Source organism: Callorhinus ursinus, unplaced genomic scaffold (assembly GCF_003265705.2).
Source record: "Callorhinus ursinus isolate GAN/ISIS: 27379988/994484 unplaced genomic scaffold, GSC_fseal_2.0 scaffold14, whole genome shotgun sequence".
Lineage (NCBI taxonomy): Eukaryota > Metazoa > Chordata > Mammalia > Carnivora > Otariidae > Callorhinus > Callorhinus ursinus.
Genome location: NW_027397076.1, coordinates 40,932,862 through 40,945,067, shown reverse-complemented (window position 1 = coordinate 40,945,067; position 12,206 = coordinate 40,932,862). Strand labels below are relative to the sequence as shown.

Genomic DNA, 12,206 nt, shown 5'->3' with positions numbered 1-12,206 from the left:
GCTTGGCTCAGAGGCTTCCTCAGGCTCTGAGTGGGAGGGAGCAGAGAAAGGACAGCAGGGGAGGGAGGAAAACAAAGAAGAGGGCTGAGGGACTATGGGAAGGCCAGAAGCTCTTTTCACAATGGCACTAACAGGGTGGAAGGAGACCGATAAATCCTCAACTGTCTCGGTTGTCCCCGCCATTTCTGTGGCAGTTCTTACTTCTTTCGCCTCTTCAGCAGGGCATACAAAGGGGCTCAGGGTGTGGGCGTGGGTTGCCAAGGGTCCAATCCTGGTTTTACCACGGCCCACATGGGCACATTGGAAAAATTCCTGAGCCTCTTGGAGCCCCTCTTTTCTTACGTACAAATCTGGGATGATGACAGGGCAGACCTCAAAGGCTCCTGCAAGGAATGAATGAAATCCTTCCACAAAGCATTCAGCACAGTCTCAGCACTTGGTCAGAGGTCAGTTCCCGCTATCATTTTCCTCATTAAACATAAGATGTCTTTCTCTTCCCCCCAAGAGATCAGCCTTCAGTCATCCACCTCTTAGAGAGTCTATTTCTCACAGGGACTGCATTTGAATCAGCACTGGTGTCAAAACTACGTCCACTTCAGGCCTCAGGCTATAACCCTGCTTTAAAGGCTTGAATAGTTCTAGTTGGGTGGGAACTGCTATTTGCCATTTAGATGGTATAGATCAGGGTCTTACAAGAGGGAGGTAGGTGGCAGGAACTGGGGAATTAATGGGTTCCAAATATTTGCATATAAAAGGCCGCCTCCATCTGCTGATGCCCAGCAGTAATAGAGTGTGATGGGAACAAGAGGAGGACTCTTCTTTGCATTCCGAGCAGGCCTCTGAAATTTAAGAGGTAGAAAAGCTCTCCCAAGCTTGGGAACATTGGCAGGGATCTGTGGTGACCGGGTGGGCAGGGGGTGAGGGGTGGCTTGGAGAGGGCTCTTTATTGTATTTGGACCTGGGCAGCTCATCCCAGGAGGAGGCATCTCTTAGCTCACTGCTGGGAGCTGAACCACGCGGGTCCCTTGTCTGCCTCTAAACTCACCGAAGCCACTTGTGACGGCTTCTGTCCCCAGCCCAGGGTGCAGGTGGAATATCCTAAGACACTGGAATACCGACAGCTCCGTCCCTGACGTGGCCACGGTGTACCTCAGGGGTTAATGTGCCCGCAGGTACAAGGCCGCAGACTGGGGAGAGCGGCCGCACCCACAGGAGAGGGCGAGAACAACTGCCACGCCTGCCACGCGTGGTCCAGCCCTCCGCCCCTGGCACCAACTCCCTGGTTCCTTACGTGCTGTGTGTTTATTTTTGTTTGTATCCCAAACAGCACAATTTCAATGTGAGAGGGAGCAATCGAACATTTCCTTCTCAATCTTCCCTGGCAAGCCCTTTAAAATGCCCTGATCTTCCAACTAAGTGGCCACACAGCTCTGCCCCAGCAGCCATATAAAGAGCTGTGAGGCAGGAAAGAGGGGCCCGGCAGCGTGCTGTTCAGAGGCCATTATGGGCAGGGTCACAGACTGACTTCCCAGTTCCCATGGGTCTAAATATGCTCAACATTGCAAAAGAGACAAAAATGCAGATTTTATCTAGCCTTCAAACAGCAGATCAAGCACTCACAAATTTGTTCTTCAAACATGTAATTGATATGGGGGGCAGAGGGGGAAACCCTTCATTTTTTGCATCTGAGGCATAGTTTTTCAAAACCACGTGGTGCCAGTAGAAATTAGTTCAGCTAATTCGTGGAAAGACCTCATAAAAAGAAATTTTGTCTTTTGCCAAAATAAATTTCGTATTATCAAGGAAATACAAACTAGCAATACTAATAGCTGCCTGAGTAGCCTGCTGTCAGTGCTGGTGGCGTTTTTGCTAGTAACTTCCTACAGATTAATCTCTTCCTCGTCAATGGACGCGGATCAGAGTCTCAGAGAGCATGGATGTGAAAAACGCCATCTCAAGTGTGACCATCAAGGAGGCTTCATTTTTTTAAAGATTTTATTTATTTGACAGAGAGAGCACGCGTGCACAAGCAGAGAGAGCAGCAGAGGGAGTGGGAGAAACAGGCTCCCCGCTAAGCATGGAGCCCGATGTAGGGCTCAATCCCAGGACCCTGGGATCATGACCTGAGCCGAAGGCAGACACTTAACCCACTGAGCCACCCAGGCGTCCCAAGAAGCTTCTCTTGTTAGGGAAACGCTCTGTAGAATTTACGTTACACTGGTACTTACAGATTTAATACCCCATACAAAGCCCCTCGAGTGTCATGGCAGAGGGACCGAGGGTCAGTAGGTCCAAGTTACAAAGAGGAGGTTTCCACAGACAGGTTTCGGGCAATGAAGGACTGGCAAAGCCTCACAAAGTTTTGCCGGGGCATTTAGAATGCAACTGCATACCGTGCTTTCATGTTTGATTAATTGTTCTTTGGCCCTAGTTCCCTCTGGCTTTGCCCATGCCCCTCCCCCTCAGTCATACTGACAATTTATTACTTTCTGACAAAATATTAAGCATCCTCTTTGAGTGTTCACACACTGGCCTCTATTTTGAATATTCACAGGAGATCTACCACTAAATCTCCAGCTTATTAGAGGGGATAAGTCGATCCCTCATTTGCCCCAGAAAACCCCTTCCAGGCCTTTCTCCAGCACCCTCTCCAAATTGTGCAGGATGTTTAGGCCTCAGCAGAGAATCTTCCTGGTATTATAGAGAACTACAGGTTGTGTAGCCCAACCTCCATGACTTCCAGCCACCCGACTCAGGTGCTAGCTTGGTTTATTTCCTATGAATGGTTCAATGCATACCCCACAATGGACTCACAGAACTGCCAACTCGGCTCTATTTCAGGGTGTGCTCCAATCAAAAGAAAAAAAGAAAAAGAAAGGAGGAAGGAAAGGAGGAGGAAGGAAAGAAGGAGGAAGGAAAGAAAGAGGGAGGGAGGGAGGGAAGGGAGGAGGAGAAAGAAGGAAAGAAAAAGCAAGCATGCCAACCAGCCAGCCAGCCCCCACCTTCCAACATGATTAAATAGGTAAGCCTTTGGTCCCAGGCTACATCTGGGGAGAAATGAATCCTTCTGGCCAAGGAAGAGCCCACGGAGCCTCTGCAGTTATAAAGTGGGTCCTTCCTCCTCACAGACATTATAGCTTTGACTAAAACTTATTAGGATGACTTTCCCTCATATTTCTATTGCACAGGAAGATCAGAACAGCTCCCAGTTGGAGCAACTCCCCGCCACGGCTTTTGGGACTGAGCTCCCCATGGGCCACACAAAGAGACACACCCAGCCAGGGAAGGAGTGTGGTGCCCACCTCCCAAATTACACACGGAAATGTGCAAATATGTTGCACACGAAAGAGAAAACTTTACATCACTTCTAAGCCATAAGTGTGAAATAAATTGTTTCTCTGAATTCCTAGTATTGTTTAAATTACAAAGGAGCAGACGGGTAGAGAATCCACATCTTGTGCTTTCACCATTAGGTTGCACAGATGGTTTGCTGATTATGGGTCAGAATGAAGGAATTATATAAATTCCCTGTCATTATTATAGACTTCCTTTCCTACAACTAATTTCCACATTCATTAATCTTGTGAGTTCCTGGGGTGCCTGGGTGACTCACTCGGTCAAGTGTCTGCCCTCGGCTCAGGTCCTGATCCCAGGGTCCTGGGATTGAGCCCCACATTGGGCTCCCTGCTCAGTGGGGAGTCTGCTCTCTCCCTCTCCCTCTGCCGCTCCCCCTGCTTGTGCACGCACGCTCTCTCTCTGCCAAAAAATAAGTTTTTTTTTTTTTTTTAAGATTTTATTTATATATTTGTCAGAGAGAGAGAGAGAGAGAGCACAAGCAGGGGGAACGGCAGGCAGAGGGAGAAGCAGGCTCCCAACTGAGCAAGGAGCCTGATGCAGGGCTCGATCCCAGGACCCTGGGATCATGACCTGAGCTGAAGGTAGATGCTTAACTGACTGAGCCATCCAGGCATCCCCCCAAAAACAAATTCTTTAAAAAAAAAAATCTTGTGACTTCCTAAGGTCAGCCACAACTTGCATTTAGCTCTCACACCTCGTGTGTGGACAGCACCCCATGCTCAGCCCAGTCCGCCATCCTGACCACTGGCTTACTTGACTGCACCATGTTCTCCCTCCCCAGCTGCACCTCGCCCCTACCCTGCCCGGCTCATCCTCATTTGTTCTTCAGGTTTAAGTTTAGATAGCCCTTCCTGTGGGAAACTTCCTCGGCTATCCCTTCCTCTAGGTTCGGCTCCTGTCTTTAATCACTTATACTGTAACTTCCTTATGTTTCCATAACCCCCTCAAGACTCTAAACTCCCAGAGGGCAGGAGCCAGGTCTGTTTGCTTCATAGATTTCTTCCCCAATACCAGCAGACCTTGGCTCATAAAACATGTCCTGAGTAATATTTCTCAAATGAACGAATCTGAATGGCAGTTATGTGGCAAAGAAGAAACCTCTGCCTATAAGTCTTACTGCCTAAGGTCTCAAAACCCAACCAGAATTTTTTCTGATCTCCAGGCTGATGTTCTTTTTCTTACCAATAAAACGGGGCTTATCTTACAACTTTCCCTTTCACTCATTCCTCTACTGGATACGGAAGTCTTTCTTAGGCTTTGGTTTGCCATCTTCCCTGAAAGGCAGACATAAAACCTTTTTCTTTCTTGCCCTGTTTGTTCCACAGAAATCCCTCTAAGCCCTGCCTCTGGAGGTAGCAGTTCTGATGCACCTCGGAGCCCGCTCTCACCTGGCAGGCACCTGCCTGGTGACAACACTGTCCTGTCCATAGGTTACCATTCCCTGGAGGGCAGATGTGTTGCCATGGAGAGAGATGGGCTGGTAAGCAAAACCAAGCCAGCTTGGAGAGATTTAAAAAAAAAAAAAAAAAAAAAAAGTGGTGCCTTTGCACTTGTACCTGTCAGCTGGCTTTGCAAAGCTTTATAAAAATAATCATAGTAGAGAAAACCGGTGAGAATGTTGCTAACAAGCAGGATATAAAACAGATTAAAACTAAAGCTCAACAGGAGAAAAATCCACTTAAGTTCAAATAAAAGAATCCAAACAACTGGATACCAAACAAGTCAAGGAAGAGAGAGACAGCCTTGCTTCACTTTTTTCCTAAAGGAATATTTTTCGTTGTGAAACATATGAAACATAGAAAAATAGCATCCAATACAGAGTAACAACAACAAACACCCATTACTGCTTAGTCATTAGCAGGAGCTTCACTTTACAGAGCTGTATGAGGTCAGTACTACTGGAACCCCATTTTACAGAGGCGGAATTTGAGGTACTGAGAAGTTAAGAAACACAAGTCTAGAAGAAGCAGAACCAGGATTTGAACTCAGGCAGTCTGACTAGTTTCCATGCTTATAAGCACCAGGCTACGCTGCCTCTCGTAGTGTACATGCGAACAAATGCATACAACATATATACAGTTTCAAATAACATGCATGATCATGTAGCTGCCACTTAGCTAAAGGAACAGTACCAGGAAGATCTCAGAAGCTCACTATGGCCTTTTCTCAAGCACATACCCTTCCCCTCCCTGTCACCCCTTCTACCAAGGTAACTATTACCCTGAATTTTGGGTTAATTTTTTGCTTTTTGTTACAGTTTTAGTATCTATATACCTAAATGATATATTGTTAGTTTTCTGCTTCATGTCAATAGAATCATAATATGTGTATTCTTCTATGACTTACTTATTAAACTCAACATTATGTTTTTGAGATTCTTCCCTGCTAATGAGCACATCTTTGGTTCATTCCCTTTTTTTTTGAGCTATAAAGCCTTCTGTCCTAAAGTTTATCCATCCTATGATTGGACACGTGTGTTGATTCCAGCTTTTGTAATAAAAACAATTCTGTGCGTATCTTTTTGTATGAAATTTTAGCAGCACCACATCACCTGCATGGTCTATTAAAACACAAACTGCTGGGTCCCCTCACTGGAGTTTTATTTGGTCGATTTGGGATGGGGCCTGAGAATTTGCATCTCTAACAAGTTCTCAGATGATGCCAATGCCATGTGACCCAAGGACTACACTTTCATAACCAGTGCTCCAGGGTACAGACCTAGGAGAACTTCGGAGTCACAGGATATGCAAAGGCCTAACTTCACCAGGTATGCCAAGGTGTCATCCGTCTGTCTAAAAATTCACAAAGCCATCTGCTGTTACTTCATGTTTTTAATTTGTACCTCTCTGCTTACTCCAGTTGTGTTTTTAAAATATATTTACTGGACATTAACAATCTTCTGTGTCATGAGTGTTTGTTTGGTTCTTGCTCATTTTTCTACTGGGTTGTTTGTGTTTCCTTTATTGATCTGTGAGAGTTCACTGTATTCTATGGATAGGAATCCCTCTTCAGTTATACAGGTTGCAAAAATCTTTTCCCAGTTCACAGCTTATCATTTTACTCTCTTTATGTTGTCTTTTGAAGAATGAAAGTTGCTAATTTTAATGCATTTAAGGTTATCAATCTTTTATTGTTCGTGCTTTTTGGGTCTTCTTTAAGAAATCCTTTTCTAAGATCATATAAACAGACTCTCCCAAACTATTTTTTCTATCAGTTGTATTTATTTTGCCTTTCACATTTAAGTCTTAATTTTCATGGACTTGATTTTAGCTTATGGTGTGAGGAAAGGGTTCAATTTTAATTTTTTCTACACTCTTTTAATTGTTCTGATTTTGTCTTAATATCTAGAAGGGTAAGATCCATACAGAAATGTCACAAACATTCCTGGCATTTTGTTCTTCCGTATACATCTTAGAATAAGTTTATGAAGCTACATGAAAACCTCACTGGAATTTTGGTTATAACTGTACTGCCTCTAAAGATCAATCAGGGAGAATTAATATCTTTACAATGTACCTATGAAAGAATACATATATCTTCATAGCGTCTTCACATTTAATTGCTGCTGTGTCTGAGATATTACTGTTTTTTATTCCCAATGTTATTTGTAACCCTTTGTTTTTGATTAGTCTTATGAGAAATTTACCTAATTTATTACTTTTCCAAATTTGTTTTTGAGAAATAATTTGTGGTAAAATAAACATAACACAGAACTTAGCATTTTTACCATTTTAAAGCATGTACAGTTCAAAGGCATTAAGTACATTCATACTATTGTAGAACCATCACCACTATTTACCCTCAAAACGTTTTCATCTTCCCAAATTGAAATGCTGTACCCATTAAACACATAGTCTCTTTCCCCACCCCTGAGCCCCTGACAATGACCATTTTACTCTGTGAATCTATGAATTTGACTATTCTAAGTACCTCAAATAAATTGAATCATACAGTATTTGTTGTTCCGTGACTGGTTATTTCACTTGGTATAACGTCTATACCCACCACCCATTTTGTAGCATCTGTGAGAATTTTCTTCTAAGGTTAATTAATATTCCATTGCATTATATGCATTTTCCTCATCCATTCATTCGCTCGTGGACATACAGGTTGCTTCCACATTTAAGCTATCATAAATGACACTGCTATGAACATGGGTGTACAAATACCTGTTTGAGTCCCTGTTTTCACGTCTTTTGGGTATATACACAGAAATGGATTGTCAAATCATATGATTATTAATGTTTAATTTTTTGAGGAACCACTATACTGTTTTCCATAGCAGCTCCACCATTTTGCATTCTTAACAGTAATGCGCAAGGGTTCCAATTTCTCCACATTCTTACCAACTCTTGTTATTTTCTGTTTTTTTTTTAGATTTTTGTTTTTTTGTTTTTTAAATAGCTATCCTGATGGGTGAGGTGATTATCTCACTGTGGTTTTAATTTGCATTTTCCTAATGTGTTAGTTGCTTTAAACAATAAACTATGGCTTTATTATTAAAAAAATTTTTTTAAATTTTTAATTGAAGTACAGTTGACATGCAGTATTATATTAGTTTTAGGTATACAACATAGTGCTTTGACAATTATATATTATGAAATGCTCACTGTAAGGGTAGTTACCATCTGTCACCAAAGTTATTACAGTATTATTGACTGTACTGCCTATATTTCTTTTTCATCCCCATGATTTATTTTGTATCTGGAAGTTTGCAACTCTCAATCCCCTTCACCTGTGCCACTTCTCTCCTAGCTCCCATCTGCTCCAGCAACCATCAGTCTGTTGCCTGTATTTATGAGTCTGTTTCTGTTTATTTGTTGTGTATTTTAGATTCCACGTAAAAGTGAGATCCTATGGTATCTGTCTTTCTTGGATTTAGTTCACTTAGCATAATACCCTCCAGGTATGTTGTTGAGAATGGCAAGATCCCCCCTTTTCTATGTGTATATACACGTTCTTTATCCATTCATCAGTGGACACTGAGGTCGCTTCCATATCTTGGCTACTCTAAGTAAAACTGCAATAAACAGAGGGATGAATAGATCTTTTTGATCTACTGTTTCCATTTTCTTCGGGTAAATACCCAGAAGTGGAATTACTGGATCATATGGTGTTTCTATTTTAGATTTTTTGAGGAACTTTGCATATTGTTTTCCACAGTGGCAGCACCAATTTACATTCCCACCATTAGTGCCCGAGGGTTTCCTGTTCTCCACATACTTGCCAAACTTATTATTTATCTTTTTGATACTAGCAATTCTGTTGTGAGGTGCTATATCATGGTGGTTTTGATTTGCATTTCTCTGATGATTAGTGATATTGAGCATCTTTTCATGTTCTGTTGGCCATCCGTAAGTCTTCTTTGGAAAAATGTCTAGTCAGGTCCTCTGCGCATTTTTTATTTGTCTTTCATTCCCTCAGAGTGTTGAGTTACAGGAGTCTTTATATATTTTGGATATTAACGCTTTATTGGATATATCAAATACTGCAAAAATCTTCTCCCACTCAGGAGGTTGCCTTCTCGTTTTGTTGATGATTTCCTTTACAGTGCAAAAGCTTTTTAGTTTGATGTAGTCCCAATTGTTTATTTTTGCTTTTGTTTCCCTTGCCTGGGGAAACACATCCAGAAAAATATTGCTAAGGCCAAGGGTTTATGGCCTATAAACTCCTTTTAGGAGTTTTATGGTTTCAGGTCTTTAATCTATTTTTAATTTATTTTTGTGTATGGTGTAAGAAAGTGGCCCAGTTTCATTCTTTTACATGTAGCTGTCCAGTTTTCCCAACACCATATATTGAAGAGACTGTCTTTCCCCACTGTATATTCTTGCCTTTGTAGATTAATTGACTATTAAAATGTGGTCTTATTTCTGGACTCTCTATTCTGTCCCTTTCATTTATGTGTCTGTTTTTATGCAAGTGCCATACTGTTTTGATTACTACAGCTTCATAGTATATCTTGAAATCTGGGATTATGATACCTTCATCTTTGCTCTTCCTCAAGACTGCCTTGGCTATTCGGGGTCTTTTGTATGGTTCCATACAAATTTTAGGATTATTTGTTCTAGTTCTGTGAAAAATGCTTTTGGTATTCTGATAGAGATTACATTGAATCTGTAGATTGCTTTGAGTAGTATGGACATTTTACCAATATTTGTCCTTCTAATCCATGAGCATGGAATGTTGTTCCATTTCTTTCTTCTTCCATTTCTTTCATCAATGTCTTATAGGGTTCAGAGTAAGGTCTTTACCTCCCTGGTTAAATTTATTCCTAGGTATTTTATTCTTTTTGATGCAATTTTAAAGGGGACTGTTTTCTGACATTATCTTTCTGCTAGTTTGTTATTAGTGTAGAGAAACTCAACAAATTGCAGGATACTGATTTTGTATCCTGCAACTTCACTAAATTCATTTATCATTTATTTTTATTCAATATTTGTTCTCTATTTTCTTATCTATAATTTTTTCCTTCCATTACTGTGTTTATTCTATTTTCACTTATTAAATTAGATGCTATTGTAGAAATAAGGACTGCAGACCTAAAATTTAAAATTAGGACAGGTATTTACTAATGGCCTGCACTCAGGAAAAGAATACATGGTCCACAAGTAGATAGCTCCACTCCTTTGGCTCCTAGAGTCTAGAAGTTATAAGAGGCCTTATGTACATATTTATGTGGATAATATAGGCAGAAATATATGTATTTCTGACATAACACATGTCAGTCCTCAAGGTCCTAGTCTGAGAAAATCTTTCCCTGTGGTAAGGAGTCTAGAGCTTGTGGCCAGGGGTTCCTTGTGTTATAGTGGGGAGTCTTGGAAAGAGCTATGTTATGACATGGAGAGGATGTAGCTATTTCTGGCAGGTCAGGGGTGAGTGGAGTCTTCATCTATGCATAGCTCATTAAATTAGACCAAAAAAAAAAAAAGATTCAAAGTTCAGCCTTTGAAGCTTTGATATGTAGTATTCTTCCCATTATTCAAACCCAAGTAATTTATTTTTTAAGATTTGAGAGAGAGCGCACGTGAGAACGAGCATGAGCACAAGAGAGAGAGAGAGAGAGAGAATCTCAAGCAGACTCCACACTGAGCGCAGAGCCTGACATGAGGCTCCATCCCATGACTATGAGATCACAACCTGAGCCAAAATCAAGAGTTGGACACCCAATCAACTGTGCCACCCAGGTGCCCCCAAACCCAAGTAATTTCTAATTTTATTATAATTTTTTGATTTATAAATTTTTAGAAGTTTGGTTTCTGATTCCATGTAGGTTTTCTCTCCCTTGATTAGTCTAAAAGTTATACATTCTATTCTAAAAGTTATACATAAGAAAACTATAAAAGTTTTCTTAGCTATTTAAACACATTTAAGATGAACCATGAGAGACTATGGACTCTGAGAAACAAACAGAGTTCTAGAGGAGAGAGGGATGGGGGGATGGGTTAGCCTGGTGATGGGTATTAAAGAGGGCACGTACTGTGTGGAGCACTGGGTGTTATACGCAAACAATGAATCATGGAACACTACATCAAAAACTAATGATGTAATGTATGGTGATTAACGTAACAATAAAAATAAACACATTTAGAATCTAAAGCTAAACTTTTTTAAGAGAACCTCTTTTCCAGCAGAATCACAGCACACTGTAACTGATTTGCTATCCCCCCTTGCCAATTTATTGTGCTGTTTTTATTTAGTATCTCAATTCTATCATTTTTAGTACCCCACATTAGATGTTCTTGTTTCTGCTTTATATAGCCAATGTATCTACAAATTTATTACGATCCTAGCTTAATAATCCATTTTACTTCTCAGATCTTCCATCTGGGACCATTTCCTTTTCTTATCTGAGTACATCCTTTAGAATTTTCTTCAGAGCAGTTTGGCTGGCATTAAAATTCCTCAGGTTGTGTTTTGCCTGAAAATGCCTTTAATTTATCCTCTTTAATGATATTTTTACTACATAGGAAAATTCTTTCATATATGTTAAGAAAACTTTCATGTTAATAAAATTCTTAAGACAACTGAAGATGTAACTCCACTGTCTTTTGGATCCTATTGTTGTTTCTGAAAAGTCAGCTTTCACAGTCTAAATATTATTTATATAGATCTGTTTTGTCTTTCTTTCCAAATGCTTTTATTATTTTGTTTGTTTAAAGTTCTTCAGTTTCATTATGAAATACCTACTTATAATTTTCATTTCTTCTGCTCGAGATCTGTTGGGCTTTCTGGATCTTCAGTTTACTATCAATCAACAATTCTGGAACTTTTTCTTTTTCTTCTCATCTACAAAAATTTCCTTTTGAAATTCTATTGAGAGCATCTTAGGTCATTCCCCTAGTCTCATAATCTCATTTTTTACATTTTCCCTCTTCTTTGCCTCTCTGAGCAATTTTCTGGACTGTTCAGATCAATTTTCCAGCTCACCAGTGTTTATCTCTAATCTGTTTAATGCTCTGAATTTTTAATTCTTATTTTAAAAATAAATCTCCAGAAGTTCCATTTCCTTATTTTTAAAATCTGTGCAATTTATAGTCTCTTGTCCTTGTTCCTATTTTCAACACTTTAAAAAACATTTCTGAAATGTTAAAATATTTATATTTTTGACTGATAAGTTCAAGAATGAATTGTTTATAGGTCCCACTCCACTGTCTGCTATTTCTACTGGCTTTTTCTCATGGTGACTTGTTTCCTTGTGTTCTAAGTGAAAGCTGCCTTTCTCCTGAGGGGATTTCTGTTTATTTCTGAGTCATCTAGAATTGTTTGGGATATTTACACTGCCATTATCCTACAAATGAAAACCTACTTTAATTATTCTCTCCTTTCTCAATGTTTCTCTCAAAAGAAAT

The 12,206-nt window shown here is 40.3% G+C and overlaps 1 protein-coding gene across 2 annotated transcripts in view; it reads right to left on the bottom strand.

The window, feature by feature from the left end:
* PPM1H (protein phosphatase, Mg2+/Mn2+ dependent 1H) overlaps window positions 1–12,206 on the bottom strand; it is a 238,370-nt gene that overhangs the window by 6,928 nt on the left and 219,236 nt on the right. The window lies entirely within an intron of this gene.